Genomic DNA, 15149 nt, shown 5'->3' on the forward strand with positions numbered 1-15149 from the left:
ATAACAGAAATTCAACACATACCATTCTTTCACTTTCTGACAGATAGACAATACGTTAACTAGTATTAACAGTATGAATGAAATAGTCCATTACAATCACATCCAGCAGGCTTGAAAATAATCCACATACCAAAAACTAGCCAGTATTAACGCTTCGTTATGTATACGTCTCACTGTCTATTGTTACAGGCATTCCTATGGCATTCTTGTTGATTCTTCACCTGGAAGGACATGTTATCTCTTTAATATTCAAGAAAGAGTTGTTCCGCATGCAAACTTGGTTGGCTCCCACATGCCTGGGAGAAGAAATTTCCGGTTGTTGATTCCGTATGCGTTATATCTTGCATTGCTCCTCTTATCGACCAACAACTCCCCAGGATACCCAGAGTATGTGCCCTTCCCGAAGATGCCAGCGCAGGCGGTCACTGCCTCCATGGGAGCCAGAGCATCTCCTTGATAGTACCCGGTGTTGAAGGGATTCATGGCTACCCCTGCCAAAATGGTCGCTATGTTAAGCTCCATTAAATTTTTCCCAACTGTTGTCCACAATTACAGAAGTGAACTGCAGTCATTTCCTTAATTTCTGGAAACCAACTGCAGTAGTTTCCTTAAATTACGGGAATCAACTGCAGTTAATTAATTTATTATTGGGAGCTTCTGAAGTGGTCCATTACTTCGTCATGAGTTTTTTACTATGATCTGTGGAACACCTGACATATAGCCAACAGAAGCTTGATGGAAGCTTGGCTATATATTTATCTGTTTGGTCACCAAGCTTGTATCTCAATCCCCTTCAGTTTTTACACCATCAAGTTGAGAGAGCAAAGCTTGGAAGTGCCTTCTAGATTATCTGTGTTATTTTATTTTTCTGCTTGCATGAGGATCCCACTATTGTTTGTTGCGTTGAGGAGTGTGCCTACGCATTGGAAGCGTGGAGAATTACTTCACATGGTTTTGGTTCCCCGTAAGAACGTATGAAGGTCAACGTTTGTGGAGAAAGCAATAAGCAAACATAATAGCTGGACTGAGTTGCTGCACGTAGGTTTTGTGGAAAATAATAGAAGAGACTTCCTCAGAGATTAGCAGAAAGTTTGTTTTCTGAAGTATATTTAGCATCAATGGCTGGAGGTAAATATTCTTGGGCATCCAGTTTTTATGATTCTTTACAATAAGTAATTTTAATGCCGCATATAAAGAATCGTTGTTCATAGCTATCATTTGGTATTAGAGGATTACATTGATATGCATAACCATTTATTCGAGGTAGCAGCTTCATTTTTATTAATGCTCTGTCGATAAAAAGGAGGACTTCAGTTTTTATTGTCAATTCTTATAAAACGCCTAGATGCTGCTTCTTTATGACAAATAATTATTCTACAGTAAAGAATCATTGTTTCTCAAACATTTTAAAGTTTTATTTTTCGATTCTTTTTCCGCATTATAGTAGAATCGTTAAGAATCATATTTGTGCTTTCATATGGTATCGGAGCTGAATTTATCTTTGCCTTGGTGTGGTCTGCTTACCAAATCATGTTGTTATGAGAACGAAAATTACAATCGATGCTCAGAAATCTAAGACATCTTAGAATTGTTGGAATTTTTCCATGATGATTTTTAATATCATGGTTAGTTACAGTGTGTAGCCTTCGACAGTAAGGTTGGGGATAAATTAGTGCATATTTTAATTCTCGCCTTGGTTTTCTTGGTCTCCATGAAGTTTCTGTGGACTAAGAACAATACATTTCCCCAAAAATATCGACTATTTTAAAAATGTTTTATATGGTTTTCATTAAAAGGAATTTAAGGTTTATTTATTTTTAGAGGAATTCTTGCTATCATTTGGAGTAATACTGATATTTATAGCAGTTTTTACTCATATAGTTTTCTTATATGAAGTTTATTTAAAATGTCATTTTAACTTATTCATTTTACTAAACATTTTTTTTACTCTGGTTAAATAAATGTTTATAATTTTATAAGAAAATTTTTTAAGAGTTTCATTAGTGCGGTAATTGTTTCCGCTTTCCATATTTTTTTTTTTAATTGCTTCATATTAAACTGTGTATACGTCATTTCACGTAGCATGAAATGTGAAGTACTATGTATATTTTTGTTTATGCAATTTATAATGAATAATATCTAGTGATCCATATAATTTTAATTAATTAGAGAATAGCCACAACATCTTTAATTAAATAAAATTATATATTATGATTGGTTAGGGTCACATAAAGATTATTTATACATTAAATTGTAATTAATTATACTAAATATAATAAATTTTATGCCACAGGAATTTTTATTATATTTATGTAATTAATTAGGATAAAATTTCCTAACTTTTTTTTTTCTAAATAAGACTGAGCTATTATATTACAAAAAAGCAAAAATTACATCAGCAGTATTACAACAGAGCCGAAGCCCTGTGATTCCTGTCATAGGACTGACAGTAAACTCAGGAATAATCATCTTCAGGATTACAAAAGACTGACACTTGAACCAGATCGACATTCATGAGACCGACATACATATTTAGCTGAGACTGAAACACATGGAGTCTGAAACAACTATAGATAGCCGACACTGTGACAGAGAAGGACAGAATTACATAATGACATAGAGCAGACACATATAAGATAGCGGTGAGAGCAGACAGTGAGAAAATTCCTTGCTTAGAAACCTGGAGCGAAATGCTGGGCGAGCTATTCATCATCAGTGGTGTGCGGGTCGTCCTCCATTTTGCATCTGGGAGGCTGGTGGATGTCCTGTTCGGTGGGAACGTTGCGCTGCACAGGTTCACTTGGGCCTGCCCCAGGGTCTGGGGAGAAGCTGTCTTGAACAGGGCGCAGCATGTCAATGGCGGGAAGTTGCATGTCAACTGTGGGAGCCAACCCAGGCATCCGCGGAGGGCTGGCACGAGGAGCCTCATCTTGACCCCGAGGATTGCTGCAGTGCTCCACCGAAACCGTTACAAAGAAAGTGGAATTTGACAGTGTACATGGAATGCGGTATCTTACCATTGGATGCTCAGAGTGCCCACATTCCATCCGTTCCTGGTGTTCCGCTGCTCTTCCTCTGCCCACAGCCCTTCCCCTGGTTCGTCTGCGCTCAGAAGAAACCTCAATTGAGGAGGAGGGGGAGGGGGCTTGCCTCTGAGACGAGGCCCTGCCTCTATAACTCCCACGCCGACTTATCCCGCGTTGGCGCTCTCGCTGCATCCTTGAATTGGGCGGGTAGCAGGTATATTCACGCGTAGCCTCTCTCGGAACCAGACTCCCAATCCTTATACCAGACTGCGGGTAGCAGGTATACACCACCGCCGAGCTCCCAATCCTTATACCAGACTGCGGGTGAATGACATGGATGTCATACTTCCCCGAATTGCTCGAATTGAAAGAATACCCCCTCGCGGCCTCAGAACCTCCACCACCGCTCTCAGAACCCGAACAGGAGCCAACACAGTGAGCCACCACCACCTCCCTCAGGACCAGAGCATGAGCAAACGCGAATTGCGGGAGAATGTCCGAGAACCTGTGGCTTTGAAGCGCCATATTCCAGTTACCAAGACGTGCAGTTAATGCAGAAGGGACTCGTCTGCCATGAACCATTACCTGCGTTCTTAAATGCTGCCTGTTGCTATAACTAATGCAAATCCTTCTGGTGTACGTGGCTCGTCCGGGCGGACACATGCCCTTATGACGAGCCACAAGCCTGATATGCCGTATAACCACCCGCATCCGGGAATAAAATTTCATAACTTACCCACAGGAATTATGAATTAATAGTTTTATCATAAAGTTCAAAACTATGAATAATTGAATCTACTTGAATTAAAAATTTAGCCCACAGGTAATTTTTATGTCATTAGATTCAATTTTGAGCATGATTTACATTGGTAAAACATGAAATTTTATTTAGGTCTCAATTTTAACATAAGTGTGTGATCTTTAATGCAGTTGTACAACCTGCAAATTTCTCTGAAATTCGTTGTGATATTCCTGAACTTAAGGGAGATAACTATAATGTTTGGAAGTAGAGGGTTCTCCTTCATTTGGGGTGGATGGACATAGACTATTCTATTAGGAAAGATGAACCACCGACACTCACTAATACCTACACTGCAGTGGACATCACGCTTTATGAACGATGGGAGCGATTCAATCATCTAAGCATGATGTTCATTAAGACTAAAATTTCCGCTGGTGTTCGTGGTTCCGTTGATTAGCATGAAAAGGTCTGAGACTTGTTGAAGGCCATTGATGATCAATTCGTCACTTCAGACAAGGCACTAGCAAGCACCCTAATCATGAAGTTCTCATCCCTAAGGCTCACCAGTGTGAAAGGTGTGCGCGAGCACATCATGCAGATGAGGAACATTGTGGCTCAATTGAAGAAACTTGAGGTTGAAATATCGGAGTCTTTCTTGGTGCACTACATCCTGAACACCCTTCTGCACCAATACGGACCTTTCAAATCCCATACAACACACATAAGGATAAATGGTCAAAAAATGAACTCATGACCATGTGTGTTCAAGAGGAAGAGAGACTCATGATGGAACTGGGAGAAAGTGTAATGCTGGAAACATGTGGAAAGGGAAAGGTAAAGTATCTCCCCAAGCCGATATCAAGAAGGATTCCAAGTGTTTCTTCTGTAAAAAGAAGGGACACATGAAGAAGGAATGCGCCAAATTTCAGAAATGGCTTGCGGATAAAGGTAATTTAATCTTGTTTGTTTGTTATGAATCTAATATGGTCAACATCAATATTAACACATGGTGGATTGATTCTGGATCAACAATTCACATTTCGAATTCCTTGCAGGGTTTGCAAAACCTAAGGAAGCCGGTGAGAAGTGAGCAAAGCATCTTATCAAGAAACAAGATGGGCTTGCATGTGGAAGCCATAGGAACATGTTTTTTAACTTTAAGTAGTGGTTTTGTTTTAGAATTAGAAAAGACGTTTTATGTTCCAAGTTTTTCTAGAAACTTGATTTTAGTTTCAAGGCTTGTACCTTTTGGATATTCCTTTAACTTTTCAGAAAAATCCTTCATTCTATTTTATAAATCTGATTATGTTGGGAATGGTATTTTGCCTAATGATCTTTACTGCATTAATTTACAAAACAATGTCACTTATGATTCAATGCATGTTTACACTGGCACTAAAAGATGTGTTATTAATGAAGATTCCTCTAAATTATGGCATCAGAGACTAGGTCATATCTCCATAGAAAGAATTAAAAGATTGGTAAATGAAGGGGTACTTAATACTCTCGATTTTGCTGATTTTGAGACTTCTGTGGACTGCATAAAGGGAAAGCGGACCAACAAGTCAAAGAAAGGTCCCAATATGAGTTCGGACATATTAGAGATCATACATACTGATATATGTAGTCCAGACATGGACTCACATGGTCAGAGATACTTCATCTCCTTTATAGATGATTACTCACGATATATGTATCTCTACATGCTTCATAAAAAGAGCGAAGCATTAGATGCCTTTAAGATCTTTAAGGCTGAAGTAGAGAAACAATGCAGCAAGCAAATTAAGATCGTGAGATCAGATAGAGGTGGAGAATATTATGGTAGATACACAGAAGATGGATAAGCACCTGGGCCATTCGCTAAATTTCTTCAAGAGCATGGGATTGTTGCCCAATACACCATGCCTGGTTCACCCGACTAGAATGGTGTAGCAGAAAGAAGAAATCGAACATTATTGGACATGGTGCGGAGTATGCTTAGCAGCTCCAATCTTCCTAAATCCTTGTGGACTGAAGCACTTAAGACGGAAATGTATATATTAAACTAAGTTCCAACCAAGGCGGTTCCTAAAACGCCATTTGAATTATGGAAAGGTTGGAAACTGAGTTTGCGACATATGCACGTTTGGGGATGCCCGTCTGAAGTGAGAATTTATAATCCACAAGAGAAGAAGCTGGACCCAAGGACCATTAGTGGGTATTTCATTGGATATGATGAAAGGTTTAAAGGTTACATATTTTATTTTCCATCTCACAGCATTAGGATTGTGGAATGAAGAAATGAAAAGTTTCTTGAAAATGACTTGATCAGTGGGAGCGATCAAACCAGGAACATAGTTTTTGAGAAGGATCATTCAGAGTTTCAACCTTCCACCTCAAGTGATAGATTGATCATTGTTCACAGCACCCCTCAAGTACAAACTGGTGGTGAACAACCAATTGTTGAAGTTCCACAAGCTGCTGATGACATTCTAGTAGATCAGGTAGTTCAAGAGTTGCCAAGAACTTTTGAACAACAAGTTGAACCACATACTTCTCAGGAAGATGATGGTACAACATTAAGAAGATATACTAGACCAAAGAGATCAGCAGTTCCTGATGATTATTTTGTGTATCTGCAAGAATCTGACTACAACATTGGAGCTGAAAATGATCCCGAGTCCTTTTCACAAGCCATGAGTTGCAAAGAATCAGAATTATGGTACAATGCCATGAAGGAAGAGATGAATTCTATAAAGAGTAACGAAGTCTGGGATCTTGTTGAGCTACCTAATGGTGTAAAATCCGTTGGATGTAAATGGGTCTTTAAGACAAAGAAAGACTCATTGGGCAACATTGAGAGATACAAGGCAAGACTTGTTGCTAAGGGATTCACTCAGAAAGAAGGAATCAACTACACAGAGACTTTTTCTCTTGTATCTAAGAAAGATTCCTTGCGCGTTATTATGGCATTAGTAGCCCATTTCGACTTGGAGTTGCAACAAATAGATGTGAAAAATGCATTTCTTAATGGAGATCTAGAGGAGGAGGTTTACATGACACAACCTGAAGGATTCCCCTCTAGTGATGGTAAACAATTGGTTTGCAAGCTCAAGAAGTCATTATACGGTTTAAAACAAGCATCCCGCCAATGGTATTTGAAATTCCATAATGTAATTTCTTCTTTCGGTTTTGTAGAAAACATTATGGATCAATGTATATACCTGAAAGTTAGTGGGAGTAAAATTTGTTTTCTTTTTTTATATGTGGATGACATTTTGCTAGCAACCAATGATAAGGGTTTGCTACATGAGGTGAAACAATTCCTCTCTAAAAATTTTGATATGAAGGAAATGGGTGAGGCATCTTCTGTCATTGGCATTAAGATCCATAGAGACAGATTTCGAGGCATCTTGGGTCTGTCACAGGAAACCTATATTAATAAAATTTTAGAGAGATTTCAGATGAAGGATTGTTCACCAAGTGTAGCTCCCATTGTGAAGGGTGATAGGTTCAATTTGAACCAACGCCCGAAGAACGACTTTGAAAGGGAACAAATGAAGAACATTCCATATGCTTCTGCTATCAGAAGCCTAATGTATGTTCAAGTCTGCACAAGACCTGACATTGCATTTGTTGTGGGAATGTTGGGACGATATCAGAGTGATCCAAGTTTAGACCACTGGAGAGATGCAAAGAAAGTAATGAGGTACCTTCAAGGAACCAAAGACTACATGCTTATGTATAGGCAGATAGACAACTTAGAAGTAATTGGCTACTCAGATTCTGACTTTGCTGGATGTGTTGATTCACGCAAATCAACATCAGGTTACATTTTTATGATGGCCGGTGGAGCTGTATCGTGGAGGAGTGCCACGCAGACCTTGATTGCCACTTCCACTATGGATGCCGAGTTCGTCTCCTATTTTGAGGCTACTTTACATGGTGTATGGTTTAAGAGTTTCATTTCCTGGGCTTAGAATTATGGATTCTATCTCTAAGCCATTGAGAATATATTGCGACAATTCAGCTGTTGTTTTTATGGCTAAAAACAACAAAAGTGGGAGTCGAAATAAACACATCGACATTAAGTATTTAGCTATAAAGGAATGTGTTAAAGAAAAGAAAGTGGTCATTGAGCACGTCAGCACCGAGTTGATGATCGTTGATCCTTTGATTAAGGGCATGCCACCGTTTAAATTCAAGGATCATGTAATGAATATGGGACTTGGTTCCATTATGTAGTTTCTCATTGTATGGACAATGTTATTTTATTGAAATTCTTAATTATTGTGATGTTTTTCTCATATTTATGTGCACCTTAATTTGATTTTAGAAAACTCATTTGTGTAGGACCAGGAATAAACATAAGGTTTATTCATTAAGAAATTTTTGCCACATAAATTATAATAAGAATAAATACATAGTAATACATGGAAGATAATACTCGTCATTAGAGGACTTATCGCCATGATTCATGTATCAATTACTTAATACATATTATCAATGGGTTTTAAGATGAGACATTAAGTTTGGAAGTATGGACCAAGTGGGAGAATGTTAAGCTCCATTAAATTTTTCCCAACTGCTACCTACAATTACGGAAGTGAACTGCAGTCATTTCCTTAATTTCTGGAAACCAACTGCAATAGTTTCCTTAAATTACGGAAATCAACTGCAGTTAATTAATTTATTGTTGGGAGCTTCTGAAGTGGTCCATTACTCCATCAGGAATTCTCTACTATGATTTGTGGAACACCTGACACATAGCCAAGAGAAGCTTGATAGAAGCTTGGCTATATATTTATCTGTTTGGTCCCCAAGCTTGTATCTCAATCCCCTTCAGTTTTTACACCATCAAGTTGAGAGAGCAGAGCTTGGAAGTGCCTTCCAGATTATCTATGTTCTTTTATTTTTCTGCTTGCATGAGGATCCCACTGTTGTTTGTTGCATTGAGGAGTGTGCCTACGCATTAGAAGTGTGGAGAATTACTTCGCATAGTTTTGGTTCCCCGTAAGAACGTATGAAGGTCAACGTTTGTGGAGAAAGCAACAAGCAAACATAACAGCTGGACTAACTTGCTGTGCGTAGGTTTTGTAGAAAATAACAGAAGAGACTCCCTCAGAGATTAGCAGAAATTTTGTTTTCTGAAGTATATTTAGCATTAATGGCTGGAGGTAAATATTCTTGGGCATCGAGTTTTTATGATTCTTTACAATAAGTAATTTTAATGCTGCATATAAAGAATCGTTGTTCATAGCTATCATTTGGTATTAGAGGATTACATTGATATGCATAACCATTTATTCGAGGTAGCAGCTTCATTTTTATTAATGCTTTGTCGGTAAAAAAGAGGACTTCAGTTTTTATTTTCAATTCTTATAAAACGCGTAGATGCTGCTTCTTTATGACAAATAATTATTCTGCAGTAAAGAATCATTGTTTCTCAAACATTTTAAAGTTTTTTTTTTATTCTTTTTCGGCATTATAGTAGAATCGTTAAGAATCGTATTTGTGCTTTCACGCTATGTTTATTATCATCCCATCCACACCCACGTCTCGGCTCGGCGGGATAAGAGGCAAGGTGGGAGGCCCGTAAAGTGTGGCTGCAAAAGGCCACGAGCACTGCCCCGGACACTGGACGCCAGAGTTGCCCACCCATGCCAACAAGATCTTAGAAGTGGATTTAGAATTAGTTGCAGGAATTGAATCATGGAAACCGCACGAATCCATGCAGAATCTCTCGACGTAGACATCGGCCGCCGTGAGAACAATGTAAATTCCCTTGGCATCTATGGGAAATTTATGGGTGAGGGTCTTTTTCAACAGAAATGTTATGTCGCTTCTGCTGATCTTCTTACCACGGGAGCACAATGCATCCGATGCTTGGCCCCCAATCTTGACAAGTCGTGAAACGCTTCGTTGGGACGAATCCCTATAATCTTGCGTGGTTGCCCACCAGCTGCTCACGAATTGTTGGGCCCGAACGTTTGCTCCAAACGAAGAAAAGAAATCAGAAATGGAGGCCTTTTGGGATGGACTGAAGTTGCCATACCAGAGAATATAGACATTGATGCTATTGGGTCTAGTGAGAAGGGGTCCGTTGTGATATTGCAATACCAGAGGTGTTGACGGGACTAAAGCAACGGGGTGTAGTGAAAAAACTGGTACAACAACAATTAGATAAAATGTGAACAGAATTGAAAAGAAAAAGATGTAGCTCTCAGGTGTGGCCTGCACCTGGAGACTACACTCACAAAACAGAGAGATCACTCTTGTACACTCTATATTTCATCAATGAAAGATTACATCATTAAATACAATACTAGGAATTAGGATGTTGCACCCAAACCCCTAAACTTTAGGAACTAATCCTAAACTAGGGAGAACGTTAAAACAATGTAACCATTTTCTCCATTAATACAAAATAATATTAATTATTTTTAACTCCCCCCCTTAATGGAGAAAGGGTTCTCCTGGACTCCTAGCATCCTTCTAAACAATTCAAATTTCACTCGTGCAAGAGGCTTTGTAAAAATATCAGCCACATTGTCACAAGTTTTACAATATTCAACAACAATTTCTTTTGACTGTATTTTCTCTCTAACAAAATGGAACTGAGTGTCTATATGTTTAGTGTTTTTGTGAAACACTGGACTGTATGCTAATTTAATGGTGCTCTAGTTGTCGCTTTTGATGGAAGTGGGATTCTTCTGTTCTTTTCCTGCATCTTTGAGAAGCCTTCTCAACTAGATCGCTTCACATGTTGCTGCACACAATGCTTGATACTCAGCTTCACATGAAAACAAGGCTACAGTACTCTGCTTCTTGCTGCTCCATGCTATGACCTCGGAACCTATGTTGAATGCGTAACCTGTGATGGACCTCCGATCATCCAAGTTACCTGCCCAGTCTGAGTCTGAAAAACCTGCTAGAGTAACATCATATACATCAGTATATAAAATACCATAATTAATAGTACCACAAAGATACCTCAACACGCTCTTTGCTGCTACCCAATGACTTTCAAGCGGTTTCGACATGAATTGGCTCAACACACTAACAGAGTATGCCAAGTCAGGTCTGGTTGTTGTAAGATATATGAAGCTACCAACCAGCTGTCTGTACATTGTGGCATCAACCTCTTTAGTGCCATCGTCACTGCTCAATTTCATATTCTACTGCAAAGGTGTTGCTGCTGATCTACACTGATCCATACCAAACTTTTCCAACAGATTTTTGGCATACTTCCCTTGGGTAAGAAAAGTTTGCCCAGTATCTCTGCATACTTCTAATCCCAGATAGTAGTGAAGGCTTCTGAGATCTTTCATCTCAAAAAATTGTGCCATAAGCCTTTTGATTCCTCTGATTAAATCATCTGCATTTCCTATTATAATCATGTCATCCACATACAAAGAAATGAAAATAATCTGCCCCTGAGTATTGTACTTGGTATACAAATTTGGGTCATTTAAACTTCTATGGAAACTATGCTCTACAAATAAAGAATCAACCTTTTCGTACCAAGACCTGGGTGCTTGATTTAAACCATATAAAGCTTTTTTCAATCTGTAAACAAGATGTTCCTGCCCCTGCTGTACAAATCCTTCTGGCTGTACTAAGTAAATTTCCTCTTTTAAATCACCATTTAAAAATGCAGATTTAACATCAAGCTGGCGTAATTCCCAATTACATTTAGTAGCTAAAGAAATAAGCATTCTGATTGTATTTAACTTTGCTATAGGTGCAAAAGTATCATCAAAATCTATACCTTCCTACTGTGAATATCCTTTTGCAACCAGCCTAGCTTTTAACTTCTCTATACTTCCGTTTGCATTCATTTTTGGTTTAAACAACCATTTACATCCTATGGGTGTTTTATTCTTAGGCAGCTCAACTAAATCCCAAGTATCATTTCTAAGAATTGATTCCATCTCTTCATTTATTGCAGCTCTCCATTCCTTAAATTGACTAGCTTCTTTGTAATTAGAGGGTTCTACAATGTTCAAAGCCTTTGACATCAAAGCATAGTTTCTCAATTTTAATGGTAATTGAGTCTTCCTACCTGATCTCCTTGGTAGGGGACTTACCTCAAATTTGTTTTCTTCTGCTATAACTGGGCTTGCATTATCACCTTCTTGCTGTTCTTCTTTTTGCTCTTCTTTCTGCTCCTGCTCTCTTTCATCCTCGCTGCTTTCCTCCAACAACAATGGAATGTGCCAATCATCACCAATGTCATCTTTCCCTTCCTGTACCTGTTCATGAAACACTACATCCCTTCTTGCAAATGTCTTACGAGACTCAGGATTGAATAATTTATATGCTTTAAATTCTGTGCCATAACCAGCAAAGATGCATTTAACTGCTTTAGGGTCTAATTTCTTCCTATCAGCTTTGGGTATATGGGCAAATGCTTTTGACCCAAATACTCTTAGATGGTTTACTACTGGTTTAAATCCATATAGAGCTTCAAAAGGGGTTTTGAAGCCAAGATACTTGGTAGGACTTCTGTTATTCAAATATACAGCAGTGTTGATAGCCTCTGCCCAAAAACTATTAGACAAACCCTTACCTTGTAGCATACTCCTTGCGCACTCCACCAAGGTTCTGTTTTTGCGCTCTGCAACTCCATTCTGCTGTGGTGTGTGTGGCACTGTATACTGCTGAACAATCCCGTGAGATTTGCAGAATTTCATGAATTCCTTTAGCTTGTATTCTCCCCCTTGATCAGATTGGAGAATTTTTATACTCTTACCAAACTGTTTTTCCACCAAGGTTTTAAATTCTATAAAGCATTGGAAAGTCTGACTTTTCTTGTTCAAAAAATAAACCCATGAATATCTAGTGCAATCATTAGTAAATAACAGAAAATAATATGCTCCTCCTAGCGACCTTATCTGCATAGGTCCGCATACATTAGTGTGGACTAGTTATAAAATGTCTGTTTCCTTCTTCCTATCATGCACAGGAAACTGTTCTCTATGCATTTTTCCTAAGGCACAACCATCACAATTTAACAGAATATTACGAAACATAGGGAGTCCCTCGACCATACCTTTCTTCTGCAATGACATGATGTCCTGCAAATTCAAATGACCGAACCTCTAATGCCAGAGTTGTTTGGCTGTCGATCCTCCTGCAACCATGGCTTGCTTTGGTATACGTTTTGCATCCAGTCTGTATAGGCTTCCAAATCGCATGCATGTTGCAACTATTTCATTCCTGCAATCTTTTATCACACCATGAGTCTTGAAGAACTCGACCTGCATATCTTGATCAGCCATCATGGATATAGATATCAGATTTTTCTTAATTCCAGGTACATATAAGACATTTGTAAGGTGACTAATTTTTCCATTTGGTAACTTAACTGAAATCACCCCATGACCTTTAATCTCGTATCCACTATCATCTCCTAGATATATTTTTGATCCATTTATACTTTCTTCAAGACTATCAAAAAATTCCATTTTACCTATCATGTGAGAGGACGCTCCAGAATCGACATACCAAATATCGTCCTCATTAGATGCTGAAAGGGCACAGTCGACTGTGAACAGTCAAAATTCATGACTGAAGTCTTCTTCTTCAACAAAGTATCCTCTGTGCTTTGCATTTGCCTCCCTCCTCTTTGCACCATCAGCCTGCTTCTTATAACATTCACTCTGTATATGACCCTTCTTTCCACAATAATAACATTTCTTTTCAGAATGATTTGCAAGTATACCTTTATGAGAATGTGAATTCTTACGTGATGTTCCTCCTTTATGCTTTGATTGCTGTTGTGATTGCTTTCCTTTGAATGATCGTCATTTCGCCATCAGCGCAAGAGCATCACTCTGGGGGTTCAAGTTCTGCCGCCGCTCCTCCTCTTGCTGCAAGATCCCTGTGAGATCATCAAATGTGGGCGCTTTATCCCTTGCCTACACTCCAGTGATGAACGTTTAAAAATCATCTCGCATCCCATTCATTGTGATTGCGACAAGATCTTTGTTATGCTCTTAACCTGCAAAGTAATACCCAAACATAGAATGTGCGAAGAAAAGATACCGAGAACATAGAATATGCGAAGAAAATATACCCAGAGCACAGAATAGCAATGATTTTATTATTCAGAGAGAAATGTTCACAGGCCTCTTCGAGGGGGCAACCTCCAATAGAGCAGAGCTCGATTACAAAACAAGACACGATACTCCTCGCAGGGAGTCTATATCCTTTATATATGATTCATACATGCAATACCACGGGCCAATACCGTGGGTTTTATTAATACCATCTATCTAATACTACCGCCCATCTACCATCTATCTAATACTACCGCCCATTTGCAACTAATTGTGGTCCCGTCATTAATTGCGGGTTAACCACTTACAAATATTAATATGGGCTTTATTGACTCTTGACTATGACGTGATCCCATGACATAAATAAGGGGGTTAGGGTGGGACCCTAACATGCCCTCCCCATTAAGACTAGCCTTGTCCTCAAGGCTGAAGCTGCGGAAACTGCTGAAGAATAGTGGCTGGTTCCCAAGTTTCATCTTCCGGAGAGGTGTCTTTCCATTTGACGAGGACCTCCTTAATCATGCGGCCACGCAGGTGCTTGTCTCGTGTGTCGAGAACCTATTCAGGTTGAAGCCAGATTGACCCTTCTTCGTCCAATTCAGGTAGACTGGTTTGAACTCGGCAATTGTTCCCAATCACTTTCTTGAGGCACGATACATGGAAAACTGGGTGGATTTTTGCTGTAGGTGGCAAAGCCAACTTGTAAGCCACTTCTCCAATGCGCTGAAGTACTTGGTATGGTCCGTAGAATTTTGGAGAGAGCTTTTGACAACCCTTGTCTTTGAGTGATGTTTTCTTATATGGTTGCAGCCTCAAAAAGACCTGATCCCCTTCTTGAAATTGGCGCTCTGAGCGATGTTGGTCAGCCTGTTGCTTCATACGGTTCTGAGCTTGATGAAGATTCTCGCGCAGATGGGCAAGCATGGTTGCGCGGTGTTGTAGGAGTTGATCCACGGCTTGTACTTTGGAGCACCCCGTGAGATAAGAAGTAGGGGAAGGCAGAAGTTGTCCATAGACTGCTTCATAGGGAGTCATTTTGGTGGTGGCATGATAGTTGGTGTTATACCACCATTCGGCCAGAGGTAACCACTGTACCCAAAGGTGTTGCTTTTCTGAAGTGAAACACCTAAGGTAGGTTTCTAGACATTTGTTGACGGCTTCGGTTTGACCATCTGTTTGCGGATGATATGTAGTACTGAGTTTGAGTTGAGTGCCTTGTATTCTGAAGAGCTCCTGCCAAAAATTACTGGTGAAGATTGGGTCGCGGTCGGACACAATAGAAGTGGGCATGCCATGCAATTTGAAGATCTGATCCATGAAAGTTTGAGCAACCAAAGT

General features: G+C 39.3%; 1 pseudogene; it reads right to left on the reverse strand.

Moving 5' to 3' along the window:
• Positions 1-249: 249 nt before the first annotated feature.
• LOC149174868 (protein EXORDIUM-like 2 pseudogene) lies at positions 250-10790 on the reverse strand (annotated as a pseudogene).
• Between the last annotated feature and the right edge of the window lie 4359 nt (positions 10791-15149).

Source organism: Pinus tabuliformis, chromosome 4_1 (genome assembly GCF_031772625.1).
Source record: "Pinus tabuliformis cultivar Carrire ecotype Pingquan chromosome 4_1, CPIR1, whole genome shotgun sequence".
NCBI lineage: Eukaryota > Viridiplantae > Streptophyta > Pinopsida > Pinales > Pinaceae > Pinus > Pinus tabuliformis.